General features: G+C 45.2%; 1 protein-coding gene across 4 annotated transcripts in view; it reads right to left on the minus strand.

Annotated features, from left to right (window-relative positions):
* LOC125154333 (myosin heavy chain IB-like) overlaps nt 1-23,680 on the minus strand; it is a 61,728-nt gene that overhangs the window by 29,860 nt on the left and 8,188 nt on the right. For 3 of the 4 annotated variants that reach the window (XR_007147764.1, XR_007147765.1, XR_007147762.1), the window contains exons 2-3: nt 19,410-19,545; nt 1,564-1,797 (exon numbers count right to left, since the gene is read on the minus strand). The gene's annotated coding sequence lies outside the window, so the exon portion shown is untranslated. The remainder of the gene's footprint in view (nt 1-1,563; nt 1,798-19,409; nt 19,546-23,680) is intronic. The other variant, XR_007147763.1, reaches the window with a different exon arrangement.

The raw sequence follows: 23,680 nt of genomic DNA on the forward strand, positions 1-23,680 counted from the left end.
ACAGAGTAAAAATAAAAACTTCATCAGCTGTCCTCTGCCTCCAGTCTTACCCCTTGCAGTGAACTGTCAATGTTTGTTTGTTTGTTTGTTTTTAGTTTATTTTTATTTTTTACTTATTTTTGAGAGAGAGTGCACGAGCAAGGGAGGGGAAGAGAGAGAGGGAGACAGAGGATCTGAAGCAGGCTCCACACTGACAGCAGCTCAATGCGGGGCTCAAACTCCCGAATCGAGAGATCACGACCCGAGCCGAAGCTGGTCACTCAATCAACTGAGCCACCCGGGTGCCCCTAACGGTCAATGTTAACAGTGAGCTATGTGTCCTCCTACATCATCATGCTCATGTAAGTAATCACACACATACACATACACATGACTTTTCTCCCTTTTTTCTTTTCGATGAAAACGGTAACCGGGATTACATTCAAAACCTAAACAGTGGCTTCACTGAGAAATATGTTGCCTCTTTCTCAGGTGACAACAAGCTTGGGGTCACATAGTGCACGGTGCCATGGCCGTGAAGCCACATGCTCCATGCCTTTATGCTTCCCCATCCTGAGAGTGTGACTTGGGTCCCCACAGTCACAAGACGGCCCTGCCATCCGGGCACCAAGTCTGTTCCACGCAGGAGGAAGAAGGCAGGCACAAGGGGACAGGAACGTACCGGCTGACTCTGGTTATATGTGTAGTACATGCTACTAGAAAACCAGTAACTTTCCTGTGGATTTCTGCTTACATCTCATTAGCCAGGAACATGTCACGTGGTTGTGCCTGGCTGCTGCGAGGGAAGCTGAGAAACCGAGATTTTAGTGTTTTGGTGTTTTGGGTTTTGTTTTTTGAGAGACTGCAAGCAGTTGGGGGTCGTTAGAGAGGGAGGGACAGAGGATCTGAAGCGCTGACAGCAGCGAGCCCGATGTGGGGCTTGAACTCATGAACCACGAGATCGTGACCTGAGCCAAAGTCTGACGCTCAGTCAACTGAGCCACCAGGTGCCCCGAGATTTTAGTTTGGGAGCTGGAAACATGATCTGTGAATAAGGAGGAAGTGGAGGAGAGATGTTGAGGAGTTACATCCAGCAATGGCTCCCACAGATACCATACATGTGATTCTACAACCGTTTTGCTCCCCGCTTGACAAGCCGTGGATCTTTCCAGATTGACACTACGGACCTGTCAAAACCTGTGCAACGGTCCCACAGAATGGTATCACCCTCATTTCTAATTATGCCCAATATTTTTCTGAGGCAAAGGCAGTGGCAATAAACATCCTCTAGATACATCCCTCGTGGCTTCTGTGTCTGAAGTTAAGATTTCCCCTAAGTGGCTTACTGAGTGGAAGAGTTGGCGTGTCTCTTGCTCTCCATTTTGCTGTGAAACAAGAGCCCTGAAACTGAATAGCTTAGCAACCTTACTGGAGCAGGGGCACCTGGCTGGCTCAGTTGGTACGATATACAGTTCTTGATCTCGGGGTCGTGAGTTCCACCCCCCTGCTAGGTGTAGAGTTATTTTTTTGCTTGTTTGTTTTTAATAGATTTTTTTTTAATAAATTAAGGAAAAACAAACTTACTGTCTAGTATTGGTTCTGAGGGTCAGGAATCCAGGAGCAGCTGGAGGAGTGCTTCTGGCTGTGAGCGTCCCAGGAGCTTGCACTCCAGCCATGGTTGGGTAGCAGTCACCTCCTGGAATCGGGGCAGGAGAATCTGTTCCCAAGCTCGCTCACGTGGCTGTTGGCCAATGGCTTCACTTTCCCAGCATCTGGGCCTTTCCACGGGGCTGCTCACATATAGCAACATGATTCCCCCTGGAAAGAATGATTTAAGAGAGAAAGTGAGCACCCGAGACAGAACCACTGTCTTTTTCATGACCTAATGTCATCACTTCAGCCTTATGCTACCGATTACACGCAACAGCCCTTGTATAATTCAGGGGAGGACTACACACAAGAGTGTGAACCTTGGGGATGGGGATGCTGGCGGCCATGTTCCCTCAGTGGCTGGCTAAATATACGGGGGCACATATTCTTTTATATTGCCTTTTCCTTTTTCCTATTATTATTATTTTTTAAGTTTATGTATTTACTCTGAGAGAGAGAGAGAGAGAGAGAGAGAGAGAGAGAGAGAGAACATGAGCTGGGGAGGGCCAGAGAGGGAGGGAGGGAATCCCAAGCAGGCTCCACACTGTCAGGGCAGAACCAGATGTGGGGCTTGATCTCACGAACCATGACTTACCTGACTGAGCCACCCAGGCATCTGCCGTTTTGTTTAAACCTTACTTTGATTGAAAGTGTAATACAGGGGCGCCTGGGTGGCACAGTCGGTTAAGCGTCCGACTTCAGCCAGGTCACGATCTCACGGTCCGTGAGTTCGAGCCCCGCGTCGGGCTCTGGGCTGATGGCTCAGAGCCTGGAGCCTGTTTCCGATCTTGTCTCCCTCTCTCTCTGCCCCTCCCCTGTTCATGCTCTGTCTCTCTCTGTCCCAAAAATAAATAAACGTTGAAAAAAAATTTTTTTTAAAAAAGAAAGTGTAATACATGCCAATTTCAGAAAAACTTGAAAACACAGAAAAATAGGAGAAATCTCAAACACCCCTAACCCCACCACTGAAAGATACTTGTAACTTACATTTTTATTCATTTCCTTCCACTCTTTCTTCTGTGTGTGTAGTGCTTCTGTGCTGGGATGTTTTTGTCAGATAACAAAAACCACCCTGACTCAAAAAAAAGCTAAAATGGAAGGAAAGCTATTAACGGCCTCAGGGAACAGGAAATCTAGAGGCAGTCAGATGTCAGGGCTGGTGGAGAACAATGACATTCTCAAGGATTTTCCTCCCTTCCAAACACTGACTTCATCTCGAGGGTCTTTTAGGCAGGAAGATGATGGAGGGGCTGAAAGTCTCCTTTTCAGTCTGATTTGCACACACCCACTCCTGACCCAGATGCTATCACTGGGAATGCTACAGGCTAAGTGACCAGTGTAGACTTGGTTACATGGTGGGATTACCGCCATTGACTTAGAGCAATCACCCCCAGAGCTGGGTCAGTTTCCCCTGAGTCACATGGTCTTTTAGGTTGAAAGAAGAGGGAAAGGAGGATGTGTGGCAACAGTGTCTCCTACACAAATAGATTGACTTAGTCGATAAGATATAATTTCATATCCTTATTATTTCAAGTGATTGTAATACTATAAACATTTTTCTTAAGATTTTATTTTTAAGTAATCTCTACACCCAATATGGGGCTTGAACTCACAACCCTGAGATCAAGAGTCGCATGCTCAACTGACTGAGCCCACCAGGAGCCCCTGAACATATTCTTTATGGTTGAAATTTTTTATAAATAAATGGCCATAGAATAGTCCAACAAGTTATATAGTATAACTTACTTTTTACAACAGCTTATTGAGACACAATTCACCCATTTAAACTGTACAAGTCAATGGTTTTTAGTATATTTCCACAGTTGTGCAACTATCATCACCATTTTCTTTTCTTTTCATTTTTAAGAGAGAGAGAGAGAGACAGAGAGAGAGAGACAGAGCTCAAATGGGGAAGGGACAGAGAGAGAGGGAGACACAGAATCCGAAGCAGGCTCCAGGCTCTGAGCTGCCAGCACAGAGCCTGATGCGGGGTTCGAACTCATGAACCGTGAGATCATGACCTGAGTTGAAGTCAGACGCTTAACTGACTGAGCCACGCAGGTGCCCCTATCATCACCATTTTCTTTTCTTTTTTTTTTTTTTTAACGTTTATTTATTTTTCAGACAGAGAGAGACAGAGCATGAACGGGGGAGGGGCAGAGAGAGAGGGAGACACAGAATCGGAAGCAGGCTCCAGGCTCTGAGCCATCAGCCCAGAGCCCGACGTGGGGCTCGAACTCACAGACCGTGAGATCGTGACCTGAGCCGAAGTCGGACGCTTAACCGACTGAGCCACCCAGGCGCCCCTATCATCACCATTTTCAACATTGTCATTCCCTCAAAAAAAAACCCTCATACTTACTAGCAGCCACACTACATTTCAAGCCCCATAGTACCTGGCTTCTCTCAGTTAGTACAGTATTTTCAAGGTCGATCCCTGTTGTAGCATGTTTCGGTATTTTATTTCCTTTCATTGCTGAATAATATTCCATCGTGTGAATATACCACGTTAAAAAGGTCTATTGATGAGTTAATGGACATTTGGGTTGTTTCTGGTTTTTTGGCTATTATAGAGATTGTCTTGGGGCGCCTGGGTGGCTCAGTCGGTTGAGAATCCAACTTCGGCTCAGGTCATGATCTCACAGTTTGTGGGTTTGAGCCCCACATCAGGCTCCGTGCTGACAGCTTGCTCAGAGCCTGCAGCCTGCTTCAGATTCTGTCTCCTTCTCTCTCTCTGCCCCTCCCTGCTCATGCTCTGTCTCTGTCTCTCAAAAATAAATAAATGTTAAAAAAAAAATTTTAAAAAAAGATTGTCTTATTTCATTCAGGCTACTATAAAAAAATGCCATAGACTAGGTAGCACATAAACAACAGAAATTTATTTTTCACAGTTCTGGGGGCTGGGAAGTCTAAGATCAAGGCACTGGCAGAGTCAGTGTCTGGTGAGAGCCTGCTTCCTCATTAAGGGCCAGCTTCTCATTGTTAATCTCACATAATGGAAGTGGGGAAGGAGCTCTCTGGGATCTCTTGTAAAAGCGTATTTGTTGAAAAGACCATTTTCCCCCCATTGAATGGTTTTAGCACCCGTGCTGAAAAATCAACCAATCATAAAGGTGAGACTTTACATCTGGGCTCTTGGTTCTATTCCATTGATCTCTAGGTCTATCCTCAAGCTGGTACTGCACTCTATTTTTTACTGTAACTTTGTAGTGATTTTGAAATCAGGAAGTAGTGAGTCCTCCAACTTTATGCTCCTTTTTCAAGATTGTTTTTAGCTATTCTGGATTCCTTATATTTCTATATGAATCTTAGGATCAGCTTTTTCAATTTCTGGAGGAAAAAAACTAAGATTTTGATAGAGAACACTTTGAATCTAGAAATCAACTTGGGAGGACTGCCATCTCAACAATACGAATCTTTCAATCCATGAACATGGGATGTCTTTACATTTATTGAAGTCTTCCTTAATTTCTTTAATGATGTTTTATAGTTTTCAGTATACAAATCTTACACCTCTTTTTAAAAATGTACTCTTGGGGCACCTGAGTGGCTCTGTGATTGGGATTCTCTTTCTCTCTCTCTCTCTCTCTCTGTCCCCCCCCACCCCCCGCCCCACTCATGCTCTCTCTCTCTCTCTCTCAAAATAAACTTACAAAAAATTAACTAAGACAGAGGGAGAATAGCGATAATGAGGAGACAAATGGCAATGTCTGTGTCTCAGGGTCTATAAAGGAAACCCTACTTTCCATGTTGGGCTCCTAACACCAATGCGTTACCATCATGGCATCTGTTCTGGGCTGCAGGTTAGCTATTGTCGACTTTATGTGGCAGAGGCTGCCTGGTATGATGTGCACATGTTGGGGCTGGACTTGGTGTGTGGAGCTTGAACATGCCAGGGCAGTGGTGAGTGACCCACATCTCCAAACACACACACTTACTCGGAGACCTTTTTAAAAAAAATTTGTTTTATGTTTATTTTTGAGAGAGACAGAGCATGAGTGGGGGAGAGGCAGAGGGGGAGGGAGACACAGAATCTGAAGGAGGCTCCAGCCTCTGAGTTGTCGGCACGGAGCCTGATGCAGGGCTCGAACTCGCAAACCATGAGATCGTGACCTGAGCTGAAGTTGGACACTTAACCCACTGAGCCACCCAGCCCCACCACAGAGATCTCTACTGTGACAATATGAGTGTGCCCCGTTCGTGTACGCCTGCTTTCACCAAACACAACCGAGCCATGCTTGACATCCTTTGTCAGCAAAGGGGATTTCAGAGACGGACCTGTGTGTGGACAATGACACGAGGACAGTAGCGGTGGGAGGTCACACCTCAAGAATGCTCCCTCTGTGCCAGGCCCAGCTCTAAGCACCTGCTGAAGACTAACGCAATTAAAGCTCATAACAACCCTTTGAGGCGATGCTTTTGTTTGCTCCCTTTTGCAGCAGGGAAAACTTGCCCAAGGTGACACAGCCAGTGACGAGCAGAGTCTGGATTTGAACCGGGAGCCGGAGTGCTTAGCTATCGTGCTATTCCCTCCCTCCACAAAACTATCAAAACAGAACAGATAAAGTGCTACAGCGGTAAATACGGTAACAATAAATAAATAAGACTGGCAGTGGGCATAGGGTCCTGCAGAAGAAGTTCACTCTACCTGGTGGAGTTGAGTTTCCACTGAGCCTTGAAAAAAGAATTCACTAGGGGCGCCTGGGTGGCGCAGTCGGTTAAGCGTCCGACTTCAGCCAGGTCACGATCTCGCGGTCCGTGAGTTCGAGCCCCGCGTCAGGCTCTGGGCTGACGGCTCAGAGCCTAGAGCCTGTTTCCGATTCTGTGTCTCCCTCTCTCTCTGCCCCTCCCCCGTTCATGCTCTGTCTCTCTCTGTCCCAAAAATAAATAAACGTTGAAAAAAAAATTTAAAAAAAATTAAAAAAAAAAAAAAAAAAAAAAAAGAATTCACTAGAACCCAACAGTGGGAAGGTTGTTTCAAGTCGATGTGACAGCAGACAGCCGTGCAGGGGCTCACGGTGTGCAGCTAGCATCGGGCTATATGTTACAGAAGTGCTCTCCTTAAAATCATAGGGAGGAGGAGCTACACAGAACAATTTTCTTTCTTTTTTTAAATAGTTTTATTTATTTTAAGAGAGACGAGAGAGAGAGAGAGAGAGAGAGAGAGCGCGCACACACGTGAGTGGGGAGAGACAGAGAGAGAATCCCCAGCGAGCTCTGCACTGTCAGCATGGGAGCCCGATGCGGGGCTCCACGCAGGTTTGAACTCATGAAATGTGAGATCATGATCTGAGCTGAAGTCAGAAGCTCAACTGACTGAGCCACCCAGGTGCCCCCACAGAAGAATTTTCTTAATCATTATGTCTTCTCTCTCTGCTCATTTCAATTGCAACTGAAATAACATTTTATTTAAACCAAAAATATTTTAAAAATTTAAATTAAAAAAAAGCTTTACATTTAAAATACATATTGTGGGGGGCGCCTGATTTCAGCTCAGGTCATGATTTCATGGTTCACGTGAGTTTGAGCCCCTCCACGGTCAGTGCGCTGGAGTCTGGTTTGGATCCTCTGTCCTTCTTTCTCTCTCTCTGCCCCTGTCCCACTCGCACTGTCTGAAAAAAAAAAAAATTTTTTTTAAATTAAATACATATTTTGGAGGGCACCTGGGTGGCTCAGTTGTTTCAGCATACGACTCTCGATCTCGGCTTGGATCGTGATCCCAGAGTCGTGGATCAAGCCCCTTCTTGGGCTCCATGCAGACCTTGGAGCCTGCTTGGGATTCTCCTCTCAGCACTAAATAAATAAATAAAATATCCATTTTTTAATTTAGTAAGTAATCTCTCCACCCAAGAAGGGCCTTGAACTCACGACCAACCCTAAGATCAAGAGTAGCACAACTCCTCTGACTGAGCCAGCCAGGCGCCCCTGAAATATTTTTAAGAGAAATATTACTTATTGTTTTCTTTTTTTTCCTTTTACTTATTTATTGTTTTTTTCAATCTTTATTTGGGAGAGAGAGAGACAGAGAGACAGAGCACAAGCATGGGAGGGGCGGAGAGACAGGTAGGGAGACACAGAATCCGAAGCAAGGCTCCAGGTTCCGAGCTATCAGCACAGAGGCCGACACGGGGCTCGAACTCACGGACGGCAAGATCATGACCTGAGCCGAAGTCGGACGCTGAACAGACTGAGCCAGCCAGGTGCCCTCTTTTTTTGTTTTTTAATGTTGATGTTTTAATTTTTTTAATTGCTTGATTTCTAATCGCCACGTGTCTATGATACTCTAACTGCTTTTCGACGGGCCCAGAATGATATAAAACGACAGCTGACAGGCCCAAAGACTTCCAGGGGCTTTTTGGTCTGAGGGAACGTGCCTTGGTAGCAGTAACCGGAAGACCATGGAAGATGGTGGATTCTTGCCTCAACTGGAAATTTATAAAAATTTTCCATGAGGTGGCAGCAGCTGCTCAAGCAGTCCTGGAAAATGAGCTCAGCTGAAAATTCAAGGTTGTTGTCGTTGTCGTTGTTGTTGTTTGCCATTAGAGTGAGATCTCTTTCAACATTGCCTGTCTTTGAATAAAATCTATGCGTTAAAAATTCTTTGATTTAGAAATGAAAACTGGTTTCTTTTTTTTTTTTAATGTTTACTTATTTTTAAGAGAGAGAGAGAGAGAGAGACTGGGGGAGGGGCAGCCAGAGGGGCGCGTACAGAGGACCCAAAACAGGCTCTGTGCTGACAGCAGTCAGCCCGGATGCGGGGCTCGAACTCACGAACCATGAGATCATGACCTGAGCGGAAGTCAGACGCTCAACCTACTGAGCCACCTGGGCGCCCCTTGACGCTATTTTCTACCCGCTAATACCGACCGAGGCTCTCTTGTCTTTCAAGGTCATTTCGGAGCGGTCAGATGAAAGATGCAAAATTCAATTCCCACCACAGCTACTAGAAAGCAGGATTTAATTTTAGCCCTGCCAAACAACGTGGAGCGGGCGGGAAGTGATTTTGGCATCTGGAAGTGTTTCGTGCTTCACACCAAGTGAGCGCGCCTCTTACTCCGCACTCTCGGGCCGGCTGTCCTGTGAATTTCTATTTGCTCAGAAATTATGCTGATCTCAGTTTCCGCCCTGAGCAAGGAAAACGAGGGTTAAGAAAAGAATGGAGCTAGCCCAAGTGCAGGGAACAAAACATAGAATGGATGGGCCTTCACAGAAGAGGATTGTTTCAGTCCCAGAACAAAGGGGCAGATGGATTAGGCCGGTCTGAGCCCTGGCTCCGCCTCTTACCAGCTGGGCCCTCACCTGATCTCCAGAGCTAGGGTTTTCCACCGCAGACAGAATGACAATACCTTTCCGCAGCACTGCCGAGTGCAAAGGGGAGAATGTCCTCTGGGCCACACCAGTTAGTTGGAATTACAGCAGATACTTTATCGGGTCGCTAAAATATGTTTACCCGCTGACTTTTCTTTTTTTTCCTTTGCCTGTTTCCCCACACAGGAAAGACGATGGAAATAAGATCAAAGTCATAATCCTCTTGTCGATCTACGTTGGGCCGCTGGTCATCCCTGGCTGCATGTCAGAATCGCCTTGGAGCCCTCGCCCCAGCCCAGGGCAATGGCCACAGTCCCTCTGGGTGGGGTGTGAATTTGAAGCAGCCACTTCCCAAACCCTCTGAATGTCCTTGAAGGGACTCTGCCTCACCCAGAGTGGTCACGTGATTTCCTTGCTAAGGACACTGCCGGCCGAGAAACCAAAGATTTTGCTTAAATGAATCTGTTAACTGCTTCAAATCCGGCCTTGCAGATCCCTTGGGGTATAAAGCGGGCCTGACCTCACGGCGTTAAATGGACACACTTTCATTCTGATCTTAGAGCAGCATCTTAACGAGCATCTTTATAGACTTATTCCACATTGAAAGTGGATATCTGTGACCTATAATTTGCAAGATCTTTAATTTAACATAATTATAAGGACACTTCTGAAATTAATGGTCAAGTGAACGACGGCACTAGATAACTATTCCAATATATTACTTCAACACCTTCCTTCCTTCTCTCTTCTCCAAAATGATGTTTCAATTCAGGTGGTTCTTTGAGTTTTTTTGCTTTTTGGTTTTGTTTGTTTGTTTGTCTTTACTGTTTCAAGTACTATTTGTTGTGCCCAAGTTATGAAGGCCCTGTGGAGAAAATATTAGCAGTTTTTGGCTAAATCAGTTTTAAGGCAAAGGCATTCGTTAATAAGGCATTTTCTCTTTTTATTACTAATTTTTTTAATAAGGAATTTTCAAATGTGACTATTCCAGAAGTTTTCTCTATGCCACCTGATCAAGATGAATTTACTGTAATATCCCCTTTTTCTGGAAGGTAGCTGCATATATCTGGACGGAACTCATAATTTTTCTAAATATGTGCAAAATTAAAAAAATATATTCTGTATTAAAACCCAAACAATATTCATACCACTTCCCTTTCCAGGCTTTCTTGTAAAACGTTGTCCTGACATGTCTTGGTAAAAAAAAAAACAAAAAAACAAATGTGCACTGAACTTCCTGTCTTCAAAATAGAGATATTCTCTTCCTGCAGCCTTGGAAACCAGAGAGCAGCCCACACTAAGACTTCTGGTCAAAAGCAAAACTCAGGCTGCTGGGGTCCAGGGATTTCTCTGTTAGGGGCCACACATCCACTGGGATGTGGCCACTATGCATACCTGAAGCACCTCTCTTATATCATCCTAACCACATCGACGGCACATCCTAACTGCTGACTGCATTTGAAAATGATCCCCAGGCACAAAGCCATCCAGTGTCAGGTCATACAAAGCCACAAAATATTCATGATCTTCTGCAGACCCGGCAGATTGTTTCTTAATTGTGGTAAAGTGCACATAACATAAAATGTTCCGTCTTAACCATTTTCAGCATACAGTTCATTAGGGGTAAGCACATCGTGTTGTTGTGCAATTGACCTCCAGAACTCATTTCATCTTGCAAAACTGGAGCTCCATACCTATTAAACAACTCCCTCCCCCCCCCCCCCCCCCCCCCCCCCCCCCCCCGCCCCTGGCTCCTGGCAACTGCCCTTCTGTTTTCTGTCTCTACGAACATGACTACTCCAAGTATTGCACCCTTTTGGGGAAGCAAAATGTTTTTTTCTTTTAAGCTTATTTATTGACTTAAATAATTTCTACACACGACATGGGGCTTTAACTCTCAACCCCAAGATCAAGAGTCACACGCTCTTCCGACGGACCCAGCCGGGTGTCCCTGGAAGCAAAATGTTTTTAATCACAACTGCATCCCATCAAATTTACAGCCAGAAAGCGGAAGGTCTGAAAGTTTGAACTTTACGATTAAGTATGTAAAACATACTCAGACACACGCATCCACACATACTCACGAACACACAATTCTGATAGAACTGAGCTTGGCGGGGCAGGGGGTGGCGCACCTGGGTGGCTCAGTCGGTTAAGCGTCCGAGTGGATTTCAGCTCAGGTCATGATCTTACAGTTTGTGAGTTCCAGCCCCCCCATCAGGCTCCGTGCTGATGGCACGGAGCCTGCTTGGGATTTTGTCTCTCCTCGCTGCCCTCACCTACTTGTGCGCACGCGCTCTCTCTCTCAAAATAAATAAACTTAAAAAAAAAATAAAAAGAACTGAGCTTGGGACAAAGTCCATCTCTGGGGGCCACTGAAGGCCTGTTTCGTGAAACTGCTTCTCCAGGTGTTTTACCTGGACGAGCAGAAAAGTGTGCTTTCGGCAACTGGCAAGGGTCAAGGTCTTTTAAGTTATACAAGAATGGGCCTGCAGAGAGGGTTCTCAGGATGCAGCCTGGAACTGAAACCCGACATGAAACCAGCTGCAGAAGGGAAGAGCCGCCACCTCTGAGATCAAACCCAGGGCCAGGTGTGTGCAAAGGGGCCTTGGGGGCTCGGAGCACTAGCCTGCGAATTTCACAAAAGACTCATCTGCTTCTGCAGATTTGGCTTTGAGGATTTGTTTCCTATGCCTCCCCATGTTTTCTGCAGCTCCCATGCCAGCCTGGCCCAGGGTCAAGGTAGGCTGGATCCAAGAAGGAGAGGGGAGCAGGTGCCCTGAGGACTCTCACACAGAGCCCATCAGGAACAACTTATTACTGCCTCCATGCTGAAAACAGCTGTGTCCTTACTTTACAAAAACGTAGAAGGCGTTGCTGGCTGTCCTCTGGCGGCAGGGCCAGGGTAGGGCCGAGCACAGGTCAGCAGCCTGAGTGACACAGGAGGCTTGACCTGCGGCTTCACCCATGTTCCAAAGACGGGCTTCAGAGGGCGCCCGGGTGGCTCGGTTAGTTAAGCGTCCGACTTTTGGTTTTGGCTCAGGTCATGATCTCACGGTTCATGGGTTCGAGCCCCACATTGGCCTCTGTGCTGACAGTGTGGAGTCTGCTTGGGATTCTGTCTCTGCCCCTCCCCAGCTCGTGCTTGCTCTCTCTCTCTCAAAATAAATAAACTTAAAAACGAAAAATAAAAAAAGATGGGGCATCAGGAATGTGGTGGGGAGGGCCCTCACCGAGGCCTCAGGACTGTTATTTTTCCCCTAACCTTCTGTTGCTGTGCAGTTTGTCTAGATAGTTCTGTCCTTCCTTTTTAAACCACAAAGGCTTGCAAGAGACTGGCCTCCACTGCCCAAGTGTGACAATGGCCACTTCTGGGGCCTGGTTGGGGGAGGGGTTGTGGGATGTGGGGCTGGCTCCTGGGGCCACCGGATCTCCTTCAAGGCACTGCTTGTCCACACAGCCCTTTGCCCATGTCCTGCCCTCCCTACCCTCCCTGAGGCCTCGTCTCCAGCCGTCCCACCCCCAACCTGCATGGGTCTCAGCTTCCTGGGGACTCGAGGCACCTGCCCCGGCATTTCCACGGGGGCTTCTCTGGTCCCATGGAATATTCCACATGCTGGGGGAAAAAGGGACTTCCTTGGGATGCCAGCAGTGGCCATGGTGGTTTGGGCTGGCACAGAGATGTGGGTGCGTGGATGAGTGACAGCTCCCATGCCCCCTCCCCTCTCCTACCATAATCCCTCACCAGCCAAGGGAAGCTAACGGAACGTCTGTGTTGAGAGTCTCTCTTTCCTTCTCTCCCCTTCTCTTCTCTCTCGGTTTGGCACTTTGCTAAAAGTTAAACATGCATCTGTCTACCTTAAGAACTAACAACTCCACTTCCACTTACCCAAGGGAAGTGAAAACATGTCCACACAAAGACTTATATAAGAACATCGACGGCAGTTTTATCCACAACAACCCCAACGTGGAGACGCTCCAAATGCTCATCACGGATGGAGTGACTGTGGCTGCACAAAGAAATACCACTCAGCAGCAAGAAGGAACAGATTACTAATACACACAATAACACGAATCCGACTCCAAAAGCGTTAGGCTGGGTGAGTGCTGTAAGCCGGATGAGGCCATTTATATGAAATTCTGGAAGAGGCAAACCGGCGACAGAAAACAGATTGAAGATTTCGGGGGCCTGGGATGTGGGAAGGTGAGGTGAAGAACGAGCACGAAGGGGCACAAGGGTGCTTTTTTTGAGTGACAGAAATGTTTTGGATCTTGATTCTGGTGGGGCTTCCACAGGTAAATACATTTGTCAAAAACTCATTGAACGAAACACACAAAAAGGAATCATCTGATTCTGCGTAAATAACACACTTCGATAAAGGTGTTTTTGTTTTTGTTTTTTAAAAAAAGCAGCTCAGTCTCGCTTCCCCGAGTGGGTGGCACCATTTCGCCTGGAAACAAGCTGGAATGACAGGCATCCTGACCGACGTGTCCAGCACAAACTACTTAGGTGGCACAGAGGGCCCATTGTGACCAGACCGCAGAGTCTCTCTCCAGCCTGTCCTGCACCCTGGCCCTGAGCCCCGGCCAGCACAAACTATTTACCAATTCCCTCTGCGAGCAGTGCACTTTGACACCTTCCGTGTCTTTGACCTGCTCTTCTCTTTGCCGTCAATACTCACCCCCAACCTTTTTGCTGGGGAAGTTCCACGCATCCTTGAAAGCTGGACTCAAGCGTCTCTTCCCCACCTCCTCTGGGCTCTCCCTACAGCTCTGCAAGCCACACTGTATTGTATTATAGGCTGCTACCCTCCTGTCCTCCCTCCTCCCATCCTCCCACAGTCCCGAAACCCCTCGAAGCCAGGGGTGGTGCCGTATTTCGCTCTGATTCCTTTAAAGTACCTAGCACATTCCTTGAATGTCTGTCGGGCAAGATGGTAGGCCTAAGTTAGCTAAACAGAGAATCACAACCTTCCGAACCTTCTCCCCAACTTGCAGATAAGGACATGAGGCTCCCAGAGCTCAGGCGATGATGCTGAAGACCTCAGGGGCGGGATGTGGCATTGTTAAGTGGCAGGTGCAGAGGGAGGACGGTGAATGAAGCCCCATCCCAGCCGTCAGTGAGCTCATGGAGGACAGAGGCTCACAAATAGTGGGGAAACATAGGCCGAATGGAGACACGAGGGAATGAATTCATTCATTCATTCATTCATTCATTCATTCATTCGAGTCGCCCTCCCTCCCCCTTACAGTCTGCAGCAGCATGCAGGAGTGGGCATAACAGGCGCTGTCTCCTCCCCTACCCCCGCCCACCCCAGAGGGACCTAACCCACGGAACTACAGCATAACCCTTCTTAAAGGCAGCCAGCTATGGACCTCAGGGATTAGTTTGGCTAAAGGATTCGTAGTTTTTTGTTGGGCTTATAGTCACAGCTGTGCTGTTTTCTTCTTTTTTTTAATGTTTTATTTATTTTTGAGAGAGAGAGCACAAGCAGGGGAGGGTCAGAGAGAGAGGGACGGAGTATCTGAAGCAAGTTCCAGGCTGACAGCAACGAGCCCAATGCGGGGCTCGAACTCATGAACCGCGAGATCATGACCCCAGCTGAAGTCGGACCTCAACCGACTGAGCCACCCAGGCACCCCTGTTTTTTGCTTTTTTTTAATGGTAAGGTTTTTTTTAATCTTTATTTTTGAGAGAGAGTGAGAGAGACAAAGTGCAAGCGGGGGAGGAACAGAGAGAGAGGGAGACACAGAATCCAAAGCAGGTTCCAGGCTCTGAGCTGTCGGCAAAGAGCCCGATGTGGGGCTCGAACCCACGAACCGCGAGTTCATGACCTGAGCCGAAGTCAGACGCTTAACCAACTGAGCCACCTAGGTGTCCCATCACAGCTATGTTTTGTACTTTATTATAAAAACTCTTTTGATTTTATTAACGAGGTTCGTGCTGGCACGGCTTGCGTTTTGGCTAGAATGTGAACCTTGCATAAATGTCATGGCTCTGTGGGTGCCTAGAACAGGGCTGGAATGTAGCAAATGTTCTGGTATTTGTTGTAAGTTCTGTCCCATCTCATTTTCTGAAACTGAATTTTGGGGGAGTAGACTCTGCTGGTCAGATTTTTTAAAAAAATCTTTTAATTTCCTATGTCTGTCTGCAATATGTTTGAAAATTGCTCACAGATAATTTCACTTGACTTGAAAACAAAGTATAACCTTTTGTTTGGAGCCAAATAAAGTTTTCTCTTCCTTTCCAATTTATTGGTAGAATGGATAAAATTGTGATACGTCATCTTACCTCATGGTATCACCCAGAACAATGCAGTTGAGAAACTCGTACCTGTGTTCTACTTTATGCCTTTGTAAGAACTAAACCTAGTGTCAAATTATGATGAAACCAAATTATTGTTGCTTCTGGGAGCCTGGGTGGCTCAGTCGGAAAAGTGTGGCACTCTTGATCTTGAGGGCGTTGAGTTCAAGCCCCATGATGGGTGAAGGGATTACTTAAATGAAACTAAAAAAAAAAAAAAAAAAAAAAAGAGGGGAGCCTGGGTGGCTCAGTCAGTTGAGCATCCAACTTAGGTTCAGCTCATGATCTCACAGTTCGTGAGTTTGAGCCCCACATCAGGTTCTGTGCTGACAGCTCAGAGCCTGGAGCCTGCTTGGGAATTCTGTGTCTCCCTCTCTCTTTGCCCCTCCTCCACTTGCACTCTGTCTCTCTCTCTCAAAAATAAATAATAAAACATTAAAAAAAAAGAGTATATATGCATCATGATTCTGTTTACATAAACTTCAGAAAGAGGTGGGGAGCCTGGCTGGCTCAGTCAGTGGAGCGTGTGACTCAATCTCGGGGGTGTGAGTTCAAGTCCCAGGCTGGGTGTAGAGATTACTTAAAAATAAAATCTTTTTTTTTTTTTAATGTTTATTTTTGATAGAGAGAGAGAGAGAGAGAGACAGAGCATGAGTGGGGGAGGGGCAGAGAGAGAGGGTGACACAGAATCCGAAACAGGCTCCAGGCTCCGAGCAGTCAGCACAGAGACCGACGCAGGGCTTGAACTCACAAACCGCGAGATCATGACCTGAGTCGAAGTCGGACGCTCGACCGACTGAGCCACCCAGGCGCCCCCTACTATTATTAGTTTCAATGTTTATTCATTTTGAGAGAGAGTTTGTGCATGTGTGCATGAGCAGGGGAGGGGCAGAGAGAGAGAGGGAGAGAGAGAATCCCAAGCAGGCGCCACACTCTACACAGAGCCCGACATGGGGCTCGATCTCATGAACTGTGAGCTCGTGACCTGAGCCGAAATCAAGAGTCAGACGCTCAACCACGTAACCCACCGAGCCACCCGGGCGCCCCTGTTTTTTTAAACTGCAGCGTGTGACATTAGTTTCAGGTGCACCACGCAGTGATTGCACAAGTCTACGCCCTATGCTGTGCTCACAAGCGTAGCTACCGTCTGTCAGGTACGGCTACAACACCACTGACTACATTCCCTGTGCTGTGCCCCTTCATCCCTGTGACTGACTCATTCCCTAACCGGAAGCCTGGACCTCACGCCCCTTCCTCCCTTTTGCCTATCCCCCTGCCACCCTCTGTCAACCACCGGTTTCTTCTCTGTATTTATGGGTCTGTGTCTGCTTTGATTGTCCATTTTTTTGTTTTTCAGATTCCACATATAAGTGAAATCATACGGTATTTGTCTTTCTCTGTCTGCCTTATTTCACTTAGCATAATACCCTCTGGGTTCATCCATGTTGTCACAAATGGCAAGACCTTTCTTTCTTCCTTCCTTCCTTCCTTCCTTCCTTCCTTCCTTCCTTCCTTCCTTTAGCTTATTTATTTTGGGGGCGCCTGGGTGGCTCAGTTAGTTAAGTGACTGACTTCGGCTCAGGTCATGATCTCGTGGTTCGTGAGTTCAAGCCCCACATCAGGCTCTGTGCTGTCAGTGCAGAGCCTGCTCAGGATTCTTGCTCTCTCCTCTCTTTCTGCCCCTCCCCAGCTCGTGCTTTCTTGCTCTCAAAATAAATAAACTTAAAAAAAAAGGTTGTCTAAATACATACATAAATAAAGTTTATTTATTTTTGAGAGAGGGGCAGAGAGACAGAGGAAGAGAGAGAATCTCCTTACCATCAGCTTAGAGCCCGATGTGGGGCTCAAACCCATGAACTGTGAGATCACGACCTGAGCCAAAACCAAGAGTTGGACACTTAACTGACTGAGCCACCCTGGTGCCCCAAGATCTCATTCTTTCTTAGGGCTGAGTAATATTACATGTATCTATTTTAATTGATTGATTTCTTAGGATTTTGCCCCATGTGATTGTCTCAATTTGTTCTTATAAATTTGTTTAATAAACAAATACCTTTTAAAACTGAACAACTACCTACCTAATACATGGAAACAAAATTTTCCCACAGTTTAATTCCAAGTTAGCACCTTCTGGTTTCTTGTTTTGTTTGCTTAGTAAACAATGTTCAGGTGTTAAATATGACTACGGTAAATGAGGTCCAGGGTCATTTTCAGATTCCAGACAACCCAAACCAGCCAATTCTGCAAACTAAAGAGCTATTACACTATTCCTTTTTTTTTTTTAATGTTTATTGATTTTTTGAGTGAGTGTGAGAGAGAGAGAGAGAGAGAGAGAGAGAGAGAATGAGTGGGGGAGGGGCAGAGAGCGAGGAAGACACAGAATCTGAAGCAGGCTCCAGGATCTGAGCTGTCAGCACAGAGCCCAGTGAGGGGCCCAAACCCACCGAGAGAGCATAATCTGAGCTGAAGTTGGACGCTTAACCCACTGAGCCACCCAGGCGCCCCATCCTTTCTTTTATTTTATTTTTTAACCATAAGAGACTCTTTGCTTTTTTAATTAATTAATTTGTTTTGAGAGAGAGAGAGAGAGAAAGAGAGAGAGACAGACAGACAGAAGGAGAGAATCCCAAGCAGGCTCCCTACTGGCAGCGCAGAGCCCAATGCGGGGCTTGAATTCACAACCCTGAGATCATGACCTGAGCCAAAACCGAGTTAGATGCTTAACCGACTGGGCCCCCCAGGCGCCCCGAGAACTAGCACTATTCCAATATCCGTAATGCTCATTTGTAAACTCCTTCCTCTCATATTTATTTTTTTTTCACTTTGTACTCTGAATATTTTATGATTAAAAATCAGGAGAGTTCTACCAATATCCAAATTTCCAGCTTCTCTGAATCAGAAAATCTGGTGACAATGGAACTATGTTCCTGATTGGGAACAACTGGCTTACTCATATTTATTTTATCAGGCATCTGTCATGTGACAGGCATCAGACATCAAGAAATGAATGAGATGGAAAAAGAAAAAAAAAAAAAAGAAATGAATGAGATGAGATCTCTGTTCTCAAGAAGTTAGAAACAAATAAATGAGAAGTACACAGATATCTATAATACAAGATAGAATGTGATAGGCAACCTACCAGATTTACTCAGAGCTGTAAAATAACAGAGAAGGAAGACATAACATCTCAATGGAGAGCCTCCCAATTATAAAATAAAATATTCTCATCATAGAAAAGTCAGATGATTGAAACATATAAAAGACTATTGGAAAACATTCAATCATAATACCTCCACACACCTTGGTATTTCTTTCTTTCTTATTTATTTTTTTTAAGTAGGCTTCATGCCCAGTGTGGAGCCCAACACGGGGCTTGAACTCGTAACCCTGAGGTCAAGACCTGAGCTGAGATCAAGAGGTGGATGCCTAACCAACTGAGCCACCCATGCGTCCCTTTGGTATTTCTTCCAACCTTATTTTCTATGTGTACTCCTTTTTTTTTTTTTTTTTCCAAGTAAGCTCTATGCCCAATGTGGGGTTTGAACTCAATGACCCTGAGATCAAGCACTGTATGCTCTACTGACTGAGCCAGCCAGATGCCCCTCTATTTATATCTTAATTAAAGTGACATACCATATTATAGCCTGCTTTTGGTTGCCCAAGATACGGTGTGAGCATTTTCTACACCATTGTTGCTTCAGAATCCTGATTTTTTGCATTTTATCACATAATATAGATGCAACATTATGGTATCTATTGCCCTATTGTTGAGCATTGAGACTGTAGTTACTTTTCTGCCATTATGAGTATGCTAAGTTAAATCTAACTTATTCACAAGTATTTCCTTCCCAGCTACAGAAAATTTCTTGAAGGAAGTGCCATTTGGAGCCTGCAAAAGTTGGTAGAAAGTGTGCAATATCATATTTATATATTTTATATTTTATACTTACAGACACTTATATTTTATGAAATTAAATAGTTTAAATATTTATATTTATATATTTTATATATTTGCATACTTTATATTTACATTTTATATTTATATGTATTCCTACCATGTTTATATATAAATAAAACATTATTTTATATATAAAATGAAGACATACTTAATTATAATTTTTATAATATGTTATAACTTATAATACTTATGATATAAATTTTTACGTACATTTATATATAACGGAGTCTCAGGTGTAACTGGGTGGCTCAGTTGGTTAAGCATCCACCTCTTGATCTCATCTCAGGTTTTGATCTCAGGGTCGTGAGTTCAAGCCCCTCATCGGGATCCACACCCAGCATGGAGCCTACTTAAAAAAAAAAAAATTCTTTTTAATTTAAGCACACTTATATATTTAACAAGGAAACTTAATAGAACTACTTCAAATGGAAAAAAAAAATCAGTATAGACATACAGATCATTGGAACAGAACAGAATCTAGAAATATACCACCTATATATGACCAATTGATTTTTATTTTATTCTTATTTATTTTTTATTTTTTTTAAGTAGGCTCCACGCCCAATGCAGGGCTTGAACTCATGACCCTGAGATCAAGAGTCAGATGCTCCACTGACTGAGCCATCCAGGTGCCCCACAAATAATTGATTTTTTTAAAATAATTGATGTTTGATAAAGACACCAAGGTAATCCAGTGGGGAAAGGTAGAATGTAAAATGAAGCACCCACTTTGGAAAAACAGTTTGTTGGTTTCTTATAAAATTTCTTACCATCAAGACCTAGCAATTGCACTTCTAGGTATTTACCCAAGAAAAATGAAAATGTTTGTACAAAAACAGTCATAGCAGCTTTTTAAAAATTTATTTATTTTGAGACAGGCTGAGAGTGCAAGCAGCGGTGGGGCAAAGAGAAAACAGAGAGAGAATCCCAAGCAGGCTCTATGCTGTCAGCCTGACTCGGGGCTCAATCTCACAAACCATGAGATCATAACCTGAGCTGAAACCAAGAGTCAGACGCTTAACTGACCGAGCCACCCAGGCGCCCCATCATAGCAGCTTTATATTCCCAAAGTGGAAACAATCCAAATGTTAATTAATGAGTCAAGGGATGAGCAAATTGTGGTGTACCTATTCAGTAAAATACTCAGCAAAAAATACAACAGAACAAAACACCAAAACCCGCTAATAGGGACAATAATACAGATGAATGTCAAAAACTGCTGAGTGAAAGAAAACAGACACGGAAAACTACGTGTTATGAGACTCCATTTAAATAAAATTGTCAAGATTGACCGTTTAAAATTTTTTAATTGTTTTTTTTTTTTTGAGAGAGAGTACAAGTGGGGGAGGGGCAGACAGAGAGAGGGACAGAGTACCTGAAGCATGCTCTGTGCTGACAGCAGAGAGCTCCATGTGGGGCTCGGACTCACGAACTGTGGGATCCACAGTTGACCTGAGCCCAAGTTGGACACTTTAACCGACTGAGCCACCCAGGTGCCCCAAGACTGACAATTTTAATCTACGGTGATAGAAAGGATTCGTGAGCTGGGAGTAAGGGGTGAGGATTGGATGGGAAGGAGTGTAAGGGAGACTGCGGGTGCTACAAATGGGCTCTATTTTTATGACAACGGTTGTCATGTATTCATAAAAACTCAAAGAACTGAGAACTATACTCCTAAAATGGGTGTATTTAAGTTAATAAAAAAAGATCTATTTTGGGGGCAGTGGAGTGGCTCAGTTGGTTGAGTGTCCGACACCTGATTTTGGCTCAGGTCATGATCCCAGGGTTGTAGGATTGAGCCTCAGGCTGAGATCTGCCAAGCGTGGATTCTGCTTGGGATTCTCTGTCGTTCTCTTTCTCTACCTCTCTCTCTCTTAAAAAAAAAAAAAAAAAGTCCATTTTGTTCTCATCGCGCATGTGCACACACACACGCACACACACACACGAGGTAACTATGTGAGGTGATGGATGTGTTAACCAACCTTATTATAACTGTTTCACTATATACATAAAATCATCAGGTTGTGTACCTTAAGCATACACAGTGTTATATCAGTTATATCTCAATAAAGCTGGCAGAAAACATCAAAAATAAATACCTATGACCAAAAAAAAAAAAAAAAAAATCCATTCCAGTGCCACACAAAAAGGTTACACAGGAAGCCCTAGTGGTTGGTCCCTCCTCCAACTGAAGCAAACGTTGAGCTGAAAGGAATGGCTATAATCAACTATTTCAGAACTCTGGAGCCTGATCAAACCCTTGTAACAACCAGAAGAGTGCTTGATGAGGGAGAGACTGCTGTTTCGTAACCAGTGTGCACAAAGCAGCTACTATTGCCCATTCCTCAGCCCCCGCCATGAAGGTGGGGACAGCAGCCTATGTTCCTGGACTGGCTGGACAGGTGCCAGGGAGGGCAGTGGGGATCTTGTCCTTCACTAATTTGGGATCATACACTTTGGTTAATCCGGTGGTTACCAGAGGGACTAGTGCAGACGCTTAGCTTAGTTTTGGGCATCCCCCCCCCCCACCTGCCCTTAGGCTACAGCAGCTTCCCTGGCAGTTATCTATTGAAAGATTTAAGGGAACAGCCTTTTGCGGGGGATGGGGGGGGAGGGGGGGGGGAGGAGGTGGACATCTTCCCAGGTTACTGGCTGACCGCAGAGACAATGGAAAAGAAATTTCAGTGACCACATGCAATAAGGAATATACACCTTATAAGAAGTCTGGAAGGGCTCCTGGGTAGCTCAGTCAGTTGAGAGACTGACACTTGATTTTGACTCAGGTCATGATCTCACTGCTCGTGAGTTTGAGCCCCACATTGGGCTCTGTTGCTGACAGCTCAGAGCCTGGAGCCTGCTTCAAATTCTGTGTCTCCCTCTCTCTCTCTGTCCCTCCCCCACTTGTGCTCTCTCTCAAAAATAATTAGACATTAAAAATAAGTAAGTAAACATTAAAAAAAATTAAAAACAAACAAAAGGAAAAAAGAGAGCACGAGAGAGGCACATCAAGACACGGACTTTTAACTACAGAGAACTGATGGTTACCAGAGGGGAGTGGGGGGGGGGGGTGAAATCAGGGATGGGGATCAAAATGTGCACTTGTCATGGTGAGCACTAGGTGTTGGGTTGGAAGTATTGAATCGCTATATTGTACACCTGAAACTAATCTAACACTACATGCTAACTATACTGGAATTTAAATAAAAACTTTAAAAAAAATTGGACCAAGGACCTGATTTCTCCAAAGATATACTCATGGTCACAGCTTCATTAGTCACGAGGGAAATGCAAACGCAAACTACCCCCAATGGGATACCGCTTCACACCCGGGAGGATGGCTATCATCAGACACGGGAGTGCGCGCACGGGCTCGCAGAATGGAAAATAACAAGTGTCAGCGAGGATGGGGAGAAACTAACAACAGTACCCTGCAGGTGGGGATGTGAAATGGTGCCGCCCCCCGGGGGAAAAGTTTGGTGCTGCCTCAGAACGTTCGACATGAAATTACCATAGGACCCAGCAATTCCTCTTGGAGGACTATATCCAAAAGAACTGAAAACAGAAACTCAAACAGATACTTGGGCATGAATGCTCACAGCAGCACTATTCACAATAGCCAAAAAGGTGGAAATAACAGCTGTGTGGATCGGCAAAATATGGTATATACATACAGTGAAGTATTAGCCATAAGAAGTAATTTTCTGTTGCGTGCTATACAACACTGAAAACTCGCCAGATGAAATCAGCCAATCACAAAAGAACAAACATCGTAGGAGTCTCTTTTTAGGAGATATCTAGAGTAGGCAGAAAGTAGAACAGAAGTTACCAGGTGCTGAAGGGAGAAGAAAATGGGGTATTAGGGCTGAATGGTAGCCCTAATTCTCTCTCTTTTTTTTTAAGTTTTATTTATTTATTTTGAGAGAGAGAGAGAGAGAGAGAGAGAGAGAGAGAGAGAGAGAGGACAAACGGGAGAGGACCAGGGTGAGAGGAAGAGAGAGGGAATCCCAAGCAGGCTCTGGACTGACAGCACGGAGCCCGATGTGGAGCTTGAACTCACGAATCTGAGCTGAAAGCAAGAGTCGGATGCTTAACCAACTGAGCCACCCAGGCGCCCCAATGGTAGAGTTTTTTGGATGATGACAAAGTTCTGGAAACAGATCATCCTGAAGGTACTGAATCCTGCTGAACCACAAACTTACAAATGGTTCAAGCGGAACATTTTATGTTACATATATTTCATTTACCGCAACGAAAACCAAACCCCTCTCAACTATTTGGGCCAATGATGCTGTCTGGCAAACAGGATTAGGACGAGGACTGGGCAGGCTAAGTCATACTAAGCAAGCTCAGGCCGGCTGAGCTATAAAACCAGAATACTGTTCACCTGGGCACCATTTCCAAAGACGGACAGACACGACAGACGGAGCGGACGGGGCTTTTGTTTCAAGCTGTTCAGGTCCTGTCCGCAAACGCGCAGGCAT

Source organism: Prionailurus viverrinus, chromosome E3 (genome assembly GCF_022837055.1).
Source record: "Prionailurus viverrinus isolate Anna chromosome E3, UM_Priviv_1.0, whole genome shotgun sequence".
Lineage (NCBI taxonomy): Eukaryota > Metazoa > Chordata > Mammalia > Carnivora > Felidae > Prionailurus > Prionailurus viverrinus.